The sequence below is a fragment of the Monopterus albus genome, unplaced genomic scaffold, assembly GCF_001952655.1.
Source record: "Monopterus albus unplaced genomic scaffold, M_albus_1.0 scaffold21.1, whole genome shotgun sequence".
NCBI lineage: Eukaryota > Metazoa > Chordata > Actinopteri > Synbranchiformes > Synbranchidae > Monopterus > Monopterus albus.
In genome coordinates this window covers 1,449,961-1,460,649 of record NW_018127901.1, presented here as the reverse complement: position 1 = coordinate 1,460,649, position 10,689 = coordinate 1,449,961, and the positions used below count along the sequence as shown (strand labels likewise).

At 41.8% G+C, this 10,689-nt stretch overlaps 1 long non-coding RNA gene across 1 annotated transcript; it reads right to left on the bottom strand.

Moving 5' to 3' along the window:
* Window positions 1-1,616: 1,616 nt before the first annotated feature.
* LOC109956690 (uncharacterized) lies at window positions 1,617-10,501 on the bottom strand. Its single transcript, XR_002274447.1, has 3 exons — window positions 10,431-10,501; window positions 8,565-8,758; window positions 1,617-1,688 (listed from the first exon to the last, which is right to left on the bottom strand). It is a non-coding gene; the product is annotated as an uncharacterized LOC109956690 (long non-coding RNA).
* Between the last annotated feature and the right edge of the window lie 188 nt (window positions 10,502-10,689).

Genomic DNA, 10,689 nt, shown 5'->3' with positions numbered 1-10,689 from the left:
CCTGAATCCCCCTCCTTTTTCTTTTTTCCTTTCTCCTTGTGTCCTCAGTCTGTCCATCAGCTCTTGCCTCCTCTTGCCTCTCCTCGACGTCCTCCTCCTCCTCAGGCCCAAGCAGCTGTCAGGTGGCCTGGTGTTTCTGGCCAAAGAGGCAGCTCGGTATCATGGTTCAGCTCAGTGGAGGAAACTGCAGGTGGACAAGACCTGTCAAGAGCAGCTCTGGGGAAGCACAGCATGGGGCAGGGAGGTGCTAGGTGATGTGAGGAGGCATTTGCTGAGTGAGAAGGGATGCAGCAGTGAAGCAAAAGGCAAAGAAAAGAAACTGTTATATTTTGACTTACAGAGAAGAGAATGAGTATGAGAGGAGAGGAGTGAGCAGGAAAGAAAGAAAAGGGAGATGAGATGTGGGAAAAAAACATGAAAAATAAGGAATAAGGAGGAGGAAGAATGGCCAAAAGTGAAGAGGGGGAACAGAGCAGAGGAGTGCAAAAGAAAGAAGCCATGGAGGAGACCGGAGAGGACAGGGTAGAGGATGTCAGGCAGCAATAAAGATTCCAATGATAATTCAGTGGCAATGAGACCGGCAGGATCTTTCTGGTCTCATTCCATTTCATCTCCTCTTCCTTCTCATATTTTCTCCTTTCCTCCTATTCTTTATCATTACTCTCCTCTCATCTTCAGTGTTCCTCTTCATCATTCTTCTGTCCTTTTCCCCTCCTCTTGCACTTTTTTTTCTCATTTCCTCTCTTCTGCCCTCTCATTCTTCCAAAACACTCACTCACTTTGCTCTTCTCATCTCATTCCTCCCTTCTCCTTCTGTCCTCCACTCCTCTCATTTTTACTCCCATCCCCTTTAATTCTCTCTTCCTCTCTTCTACCCATCTTTCCCTCTTCTCTTGTTTTTATTCTCCTATTCCTCCCTGCCAACCCTCCACTCCTCTCCTCACCTCTCAGTCTCACCTGTCCTATGTCCTTCTCCTCCCTTGTCCAATTTTCATCCTCATCTCTTCACTTTCACTCTTCTTCCCTCTTCTCTCATCTCCTATTTAATCTTTTTTTCTGATCTGCTCCTTTTCACTTTCTTTTTCTTCTTCTATCCTGTCATCTCATCACCTTTCCTCTCTTGGCTCCTCTCCCCTGTTCTGTCCTTTGTCCTTCTCTACTGCACCATCTCCTCCCTTTTTTCTTCTATTCTGTCTCCAGCTCACTTCTTGTTACCCTGTCTGTTCCTGTCTCATTTTGTCCTCACTCTGTTCCTCTCCTCACGATCCTGCTTTTCTTGTTCGAGTCTTCTCTCCTTTTCTTCCACCTGCTCCTCTCCTGCACTAATAATGTTCTTCCTAAACAACTTTTCACCTCTAACACCTGACAAATGCAATAAAAACAGGAGGCATGTTGCACCTCTCTGTCACAGCGTGACATTTCCCCTCTAACTCCATTTCCAAGGTAACAGGCATCATGATCATAACCCTTTGTCATCATCATCATTGCAATAATGATGCTAATTCATAACCAGCAGTGATGGGGGCCATGCATCATCCAGAGCTCAGCCCGGGCAGGTGAAGAGCCATGAGGGGTGACCCCAGCCGTTCCGGCCCGCTCTGTTGACCTTCCAGACAGGTCTCCACAGAGCTGAATGTCAGCGTGAAGGCAGGAGGTGGGTGGCTGGCATGGTGCTGGGTGTGGCTGACCTTGGAGGAGGACAAGGTGGCAGTTAAGTGTGTTGCTTTTAACGTTGTGTACTTTGTCAGTCAGTCTGACAGATTACAGTGGAGTTTTAGACAGATGGAGACTGAATCGTTGACTTTACATCATCAATTTCATTGATCAGATCTGACATCGGGGACAACTTTCAATCATGGCAAACCGTAGGTGCTTCTATAAGGAGGCAGACCACAGATCTGTTAGTAGCTGCAATTTCAGTATACATGCTGATGTATTACTGCCAGAGGTAGAAATAATAATAATAAAAACAATAATAATAAAACTTTATTGATTCCCCGTAGGGAAAATTCAGGTGTTGGAGCAGCAGAACAAACATTTCAATAAAAGTAATAAAATCACATTTGCATTTTGGTCCAGACCAGTTTCCTGATCCAGTGACAGTCATTGCATCTGATGAAAAGAATAAGGAGCTGTTGTTGTTTACCACTGTTAAACAATTTTATAGAGCTGATTCAAAAATGACTGAGTTTTGATGGTAACTCTGCCATGACCTGCACATTTAACATGCTAGGATGAAACACCTGGTGTTCAGTAACTGAGGGGAGGTCGGGCTATGCAAGTGTCATTTTGTAGCTTCTAATCTTTTCTTTGAATGTAAGAAAAGAGTACAAAGAAGACCAGCACTATCATTTCTGGCCAGAAATGGGGCTCAAGGCTGAGCAGGGTATCAAACATCCACTTCAGAGGAAACTTTGGATTTGTTGCTGCTTGCTGGTGTTTTTTAGAAGTTTCCTCCAAGTCTGTTTCTGGAGGCTTTTTTAGCTTTGTCATTTCTTCCTGTTTTAATGACAAATCCCGTCAGTTTGATTGTGGACTCCAGTCTGCCAAACACAGATCAAATCCATTCTGTTATGACAAATTCATCTGCATGCCTCCTTTGTATTTTCATCAGAATCCACATGCTGCCTCAGACCTTTATGCATCTTTACATCTCTGTGCCAGCGACAGCCATGACCGTCCAACCGTTCCATTTTTGTGAACACAGTATTTCAGGAAAGCCTTGAGGCATTTCTTCACATTTGGCATAAACATCCATTTAGACTCGAAGATGAACAGATTAGCTTTTGGTGGTCAGATGTCACAGTGGCCTGACGTCTGTCCCGTTGTGAGTTTGGCCAGCTGGCAGAGGGCATGCAGCTGCAAAGACGTAATTCTAGGTTTTTTATGTGTTGGTTGGTTGAATTATAAACACTGTTCATCTCCAGCTAGGCCAGACTCGTTTCTTCAGAGGAGACAATGGTCTTTTATCATTTTTCTGTTCACCATGTTTAGCCCGTTTACACAGATCGCGGCCAGCGTTTTGATCCGTCTTCATTTTAATCTTAAAGTCGGCAAACTGCTGCTCCTGTGTTTATTTTACGCAGGAGTGTATAATGATGGTAACTTGGCTGGGTGGTTGTCATATGATCCCAGTGGTTTTGAGGGGCCAAATGGAGTAAATGACAGTGCTACCGTGGGTGTTTTGCCACTTGATTGTAAACCTTACTCCTCCACTCAAAGTTAAATCACTTTCAACTTTGAGTATGACATATATAATAATCTCAGCTCAAAGATCCATTTACTAATTGTTCAAAGGTTTTAGCTAAGCCAGCAGTGATTACACAATTGTGTGTAAAATCAACTAATTGCTTGTCACTTTTCAAGCAAAACTTCTCCCAAATCTGAGGATTTTCTGCTTTTCTTGGTTTTACATCAACAGCTTGTCTTTGGATTTTGGACTGTCAGTCCGACAGAACTCTTCAACTGAGATACATTATTCACAAATCGTCTCTGTTCAGCCAACTGTTTTTCCTCCAGATCTCGGTGTCAAAACTTGTGTTTCCAACCCAAACAGACTTCACTGCAGCAATGTTGATGTGTTCAGCAAATTTCAGTACTTTCAGCGTGTGGATGAAAATGATGCCCAAGAAAAATTTAATTCCTAAAAACCATCTAACAAACAACCTGAGCTAAAAGTACAGGTGAGCAGCTTCACCACATTTAGCAATAATTCAACAGACAGATTTGTTCTGTAATTTCCCTGAACATCCCAGTAAAACTCCAAGTCCCTAATCAGTGAACTTGTCAGTCATATCTCAAGCGACACAGATCTACCAAGTGCTTCAATAAAAAGTGGAAAAACAAACAAACCTTACTGTTAAAAAGTCCATTTTGAGTTTGAGTAGCTTTCATTAAAATCTCCAGAGGCTCTGAGTATAGACAGAGGACCAACAGCTGTGCAGAAACGGACACAACGAAAGCTCTGCTGATTTAGGAGAGAAGACATTTATAATTCAAACCCCAGGTGTTGCATTTTTGCTATAATTCCTTTTTTGTTTCTTTACAATGGGAAGTGAGCTTCCTCAGTTTGGAGCAGGAAGTTTCTGTGGTGGAGTTAAGGTAAAGAGAACATGCAGGAACCAAAGCAAAGGCAACACTGAGAGACAAAAGCAAAAAGGAACATGCAGGAACCAAAGCAAAGGCAAATGCCTTTGAGAGACAAAAGTGTCCAATGATTTCTGTTTGAGCATCTGCTTTTATTCAGCACTGAGGATACACTCACTGAGCCAGGTGCACTCTGGCGAATCTACAGTCTGTTTTCTCTTGTAGTGACATATTTGTATTTCCTGTGGCAGCAGAGTTTACCTTCACAACCTCTATATGTCCTGGTGCCAGACCACCACCCACCAAGCCTGGATATCAGCCCTAATAAGCAGAGCTGAGTACTGAGGTGCTGCTCTGTGAATATTACTCAGTAAATATTATGCCTATCAATGAAAGAAGTTACCGTTTTCAATATGAGTGCCTTTAAATATCAGACCCCATGCCTTGATTCATTCTCCTCATAATTTGTCATTGTTGTCTCACATCCAAGAAACTGACTCTCTGTGAAAGTTTCTCTCTGGTGTCATGAAAAGCGTTTGGAAAATGTATTTTATTGTGGGTGGAAGTTTTAAAATTTTCTCTCTGTTTTACTTTTGAGATTTGCAGCCTGAACCCATCCGAGTGGGTTTTCATTTAATTCCCTCAGAGTTTATCATGATGTTTGTTTTTAGCTTGGCCGTGTTTTCTTATTGTCCACAAATCTCATGTGCACAAAACTCGATTCTGTAACTCCACCACACACAGTGGAGTTTATTCTGACTCAGGCTGCCACTAGTACTCGCTGGAGACCAAATGTGGATTAATCCACTAGAAAAGTAGTCTCCAACACAAGCATTCCTTCCTGTTCTTTCTTCCAGCTGTTTTAGGAAATTACCAAACTATCTATCTATTAATTCATTTATGAAACCTTAAATATAAACTTCAAATTATAAAGACACTTTTGTTGGTTTGATTCTGTACAAGCATATTTAAAATGTTGGCATGATGCTACAAAGGGAGAGTGTGACCAGTAAGTTTAAGGAGGCATTTATGGGTCTGTGTAAATAAGCATCTCAAGCACAAGTAGACATTTCACCCAGCTGTTGACACTAGAGTAAAGGTTGGAAGGTCATTAAATTCATTAGCAGTCCACGTCTGAAAAGTGTTAGTTAATTTTGGTTAGATAAAACTACAATCACTCCACAACTCACTGGCCAGATCAACCCCAAAACAAAACATACAAAAGCACAGGAAATGATGATAAAAACTATGAGGCACTAAGAGGGCAGTTTGCAGAAAGAATGGAACACGTCGTACAAGTTACATTTACAAATGTAAGAAAAATAGAAAGTGGTTGATTAACAGACGAGAACAACACAGCTTCAGCTCTTTTGGTCTTTCCAGCAGGTAGAAGAAGCAAAAGCTCAAAAAGAGACTGATAAAAATGACTAAGATAAGAAAAGGTTTCTAAGGAAGTTGGCTGGTTACCTTTGACAGTCACCCCCCCACCATCTTATTTTATGCTACGGAGGAAGACACAGGAGAGTCGAGTCTCGCAATGTCAGTAAAAAAAAATCTAAATCAAATGCTGCTGAGCACTCTGTGTGTGTGTGTATGTGTGAAAGAGAGAGAGAGAGCGTGTGTGTGTCCACCATCTCCCTAATGGGTTGTGACTGACTGATTGAAGTTTACTGAGAGCTGATAATTACACCAGGAGAAGTGGTTTTGTGAGTGTTTCACTATGAATATGTGGTGTGAGTGGAATTGTGTGTGTATGTGCATGTTTGTGTACAGCTAATGGATTTGTGCACGTTATATGCCCAGTTTCTTATGATCAGAGAGAGAAGGTGCTTTTCATTAGTTTCTCAAACAAAGCAGGTCCAAAACACACCTGACCTGTTTGGTGCAGGTCAGACAGACTCTGGTGTGTAAGGCTGTCTATCCATCTATCTGTGCTCTTCCACATCCAGTCTGGTGCAGTCAAAGCAGGGACCACCATTCTGGCCATGAAGTAATAATCTGAGGACCACTGTTGTGGAGTGGGTGGATCAGATGGCCACTATGCTAATCCTGAAAGTCACCTTGGCTTTTCTACATATATGGTGAATGGTCTTACACTTGTATAGCGCTTTTCTACACATGACAGCACACTCAAAGTGCTTTCACACTATTTGGCCATTCACACACCAGCAGCAGCAGCTGGGGGTTCAGTGTTTTGTTCACGGACACTTCCACATGTGGACTGAACTAGCCGGGAATTGAACTGTTCATTTTACAGTTAGGAGATGACCCACTCTACCTCCTGAGCCACAGCATGAATGAATTGTATTATTCACAAACAATAAGTAATACATGGAAACATGTTTTAAGAATGTGAGCTGTGGCTGTGGCCCCAAGTTGAACCGTCAACTTGCCCCCGATAGTTAGAGCCATCGGTGTGAGTTGGCGCTGCAGATGGCTGCCTCGGTTCTGTACCGGAAACAAAAAACAAACATTCAAATAAAGGTGATTATTATTATTTTTTATTTTTCAAAAAGAGAGTTGGCATAGCTAAATGGAAAGTTGGCACATTGTGTGCCTCTGGCAAAGTTCAGTGCCATGTTTCTTTTTAGATATGAATGGTTTTTATGTGTGATAACTTTTCATGCATTTTAATCCTTATTGCATTTGCAACAGGAACCGAATCCTGCTACAGAGCAGAACGTCTGCAGCTTCGTGGCTGTTCTGTCAAACACCCAGTCAAGAGTTGAGACTGCAGCTGTGTTATGCCGAGCATCCACAGCAAAGCAGGGGTAAGATGGCTGTAACACCAACATTCCTATGTCCACTCGTGGGTACTACACCCACCTTTTGGTTGGTTAGGTTCCATTTTTATCTTCATGCCCAAGATTATTATTTGGTTATTTTAAATACAGCGCTACACGACCCAGGTCCTGAAGATAATCACCAACAATGGGAAATGTTCCTCTTCAAGAACAAAACAATGCTACAGCCCTTCCTCTTGTTGCTGCTGAGTTCAGAATACCCAATACCCAAGTCCAAGGATTAGCTGTGCCTCTTCAGCTGTGGAGGGGTAAGTTGACCAGAACAGTAAAAACCATGGTACAATTTCATGCATAGATTTAAAAGTTAAAATATTCTGCTTCTTCACACATGCTGTGGTGTGTGGGCATTTTTAGGAGGCAGTGTGTGGTGGCGGTTTTTGTCTGAAGGATTAGTCTTTGTTCTTCATGAGCAATAGCAGTAGAATAAAGGTGAGCTTTCAGCTACCGTTACAGGATTTCTCATGGATTAAATTCTGACTTGATTGTGTGATATGATCAAAACCTACAGAGCTCCTCATATATGGAAAATGAGATGAGATTGTAACATGGCTTAAATATCCACAGTGGTGTGGTTCCATATTAATTTATTTTTCAACTACTATAAACTTCTAGTCTTGCTACCTGCTATTGACATTTGATTTTTAGAAATGTATTCTTGATGTGGTAGATTTTGACATCCAGACAATTGTCAGTGTAAATGATTCAGAACACTAAACAAGTTTTTATTGTGGGTAGTTTGTCAAAAGTTGCATTTAACATTCCTTCACTTTGAATTGTTAATGTTCTGTTTTGTTTCTTAAGCTTGAAGGCGATGAACCTGTCTGACCAGCAGAGGGACCAAATCTTGCCTCTTCTGCCAGTTTCAGAAAATCAGATGGCTCTTTCAGCGATGACTTCAACATGTGGTAAGATGACATCTTAGTACTTAAATTTTCTTTCCCCCCAATTTTGTCTCATTAGGATAGTGTCCACTCAACAACCTATCACTTTGTCTTGAACCGTATTCGTGAGGACATGCATTGAGCCAGGCAAGTTTCTGTTTGACTGTTTATTAATGAAATGAAATAAGGTTTAAACTTTTTCACTAAAACCATTTTCTCCCATCCTGCAGCCCAGGGCGGCCCCCTGACGCAATTTCGGGTTGGATGGGAAATCCCCACTGGCAGGATGAAGGTCAGAGATGTCAAGGCAAAGCACCTTACATCTTCCAAGTGGCTGAACTAACAGAGTGAATGCGCAGCCATGAGATCTCAGTGTGAGCTCTCTGCTGTTTAGTTTATCTCCTCCCATGCACTACAGACACTAAAAATACTTTTAAAGCTGTTGTGGCAACATTTTTAACAAAAAGTCAGGTCTGGTGTTTCCTAATGAAGCAACCTGTCACCCAGTGCAGCAATGTGTTGAGCAACAGAGGTCTAAGGCACAGATGAACCTCCAGGTGGGAGACTGACAGACATTAACCACGAGTAGAGAGAGGGCTCTGAAACTGAGATTAAGCCACAAGTACAAGCAAACAGACACAGGTTGCATTCACCAAAAAAAAAAAAAAAATACAAACTTGAGTCATAAGATTTTTCTTTGAATGCAACGTGCTTCTGTACAAGCATGTGTTTTTACAACAGTGAATTTAAAGAGCTTTAATACCAACATGTTAGAGCTGCATGATTCTCTTACCTCAATGTTTTGAAGCGGGTTGGCAGGACTCAGTCTTCCCAGTCTCCCATGACTGGTTTGGGATGTAGTTATGTTCTGTTCAGGGTGTATGGCCTTCAGTGAATGTGTCCAGATCAGCCTGGAGTCGGGGCTGTGGAGGAGACTGCAACACGCGCTTGACTCCATTGCAAACAGCAGGCCACAGGTGCTGTATCCTGAAAACAAAGACAAAGACTAGATTACAGTTTGTTCTGTAAACCTTTGGTCCATATTAAAGTAATGACAAGGAGTGTCAGGAGAGAAACCTGACAACAAAAGGAACTCCCCTAGTTCACACTTCCATGTTGGTATTTAAAGCAGTATTTCTTTATAAAAGCAGTAGTAGTTTGAAGCTATTGTAATATAAGAATGGGATAAAGCAAAACTGTAAAAATGGAGGGTCTTCCACTGAATCAAGCAAATCAATCATGAAAGCAGGTACTGTCAAACTGCTCACTGTAACAGAGACCTTTGGTCGTGGACACTTTTCCCTGAGATAAAGCTTCTTCTTTCACAGTCTGGAATCTCAAGCATGTACTGAACAATGTCCACATTCTCGACTGCTTGGTCCCCTCTCACACTTGCAATGTATATAAAAGCCACATACACACACACACACACACACACACACACACACACAAAATATTAAACTAAATAGCATCTATATATTTCTATTTGTAGGATGGGCATTGTTTCACTATCATACAAATATTCTTGCAAGCTCTATCAGGTTGACTGTGGTAAAGTTTAAATTTGGGTTTCAAATCACCATTAAAATGAATAGAAACCCACAGGGAGCCTGGAATGCAGGAATAACTACTACTACAAAGCCTAATTAGAGATTTTAGAGAAGTGTGTACCCTAGTGCTACAAAATAGGAGATATGATTCAACAACACTGGTGTAGGCTAGTGGACCAAAGTTGCTTAATCCAATTAAAAGTTAAACTTTTTTCCAATATTTAAAAGTTCATCTCAAAAGCAGAACAAGACTGCACGGCTTATCTAGTGAACTTAAGGTAAATCTGTTTACCATCTGTGCTAAAATGATAAAATGATTTTGACTATGTGTTTATTTGTCTGTGCTACCTATTTCCAATCCTAACCTACCCTCTTAAAGCAAAGCACCCCTAAATCCCATCCTCATACAAGCAAAGAGCAGACATGTGGCTTGATACACAGTCATTGTATTTGCTCAGGTTAAGCAGTGGCTGGCTCAACTGGCTTGGGAGGCAATCACATCTGGAAGCTAGGCCCACTCAACTGTCCAACCACCAAAACTTTAAATGTTGTCTTAGCCACCAAACTTTTCAAAATAACCCATCCAACATTTAAGATATCTCATAAAATATTTACCAACCAAACTTCTGCTTCCTTTAGTGCTGCATCAGATTCCACCCTGTGTTGCTAATCACTAACATACCAGTCTAACTTCTAATATAACCTCATGTTAGCTTGCTCCTGCTAACACAGGAAGTGGCCCTCAAACCTGCTGCATGTATCAGGCATTTTTAACCAAGCCTATCCTCCTATGCCAGTTTACTTCAACTTAGCTGGTATAAGCCACACATTAGTTGCAGTTTACAATTTGTTCAGTCTACTTACCTAGCTTTACCCGATTTACACACCATTCTGCTCCAGAGCCAACCACTGAGCCTTGCTGCACTGCCAGCTAAGATTCTTGCTAACGTGGTACATTATATTCTGGTTAACGCTAGATAAGATAGTCCACCTGAAGTTGAAACTATACACTTGGACAGCTGCGCTACCTCAGAATAACAACAAACGAAACACAGAAAGTAAACGTTTACTAGGATTTTCTCAGCCTCGTTGAATATAATTAAACCAACCTGGGACCCACAAGACTCCTGTTTGTTCTCTGGGCCTCCATCACTGGTTTGGCTCAGCAACCAAACAGGACAAGTACAGACTTCAGCAGACAGTCAGGACTGTAGAAAAGGTCATTGGTGTGAGCCTGTCCTCCATGGAGGACCTGTACACCTCTCGGGTCAAAAGGAGGGCGGAGATGATCACTGCTGACCCCTCACACCTTCGACACAATCTGTTTGAACTCCTCCCCTCTGGACGGCGTTACAGGTCACTGTGCAC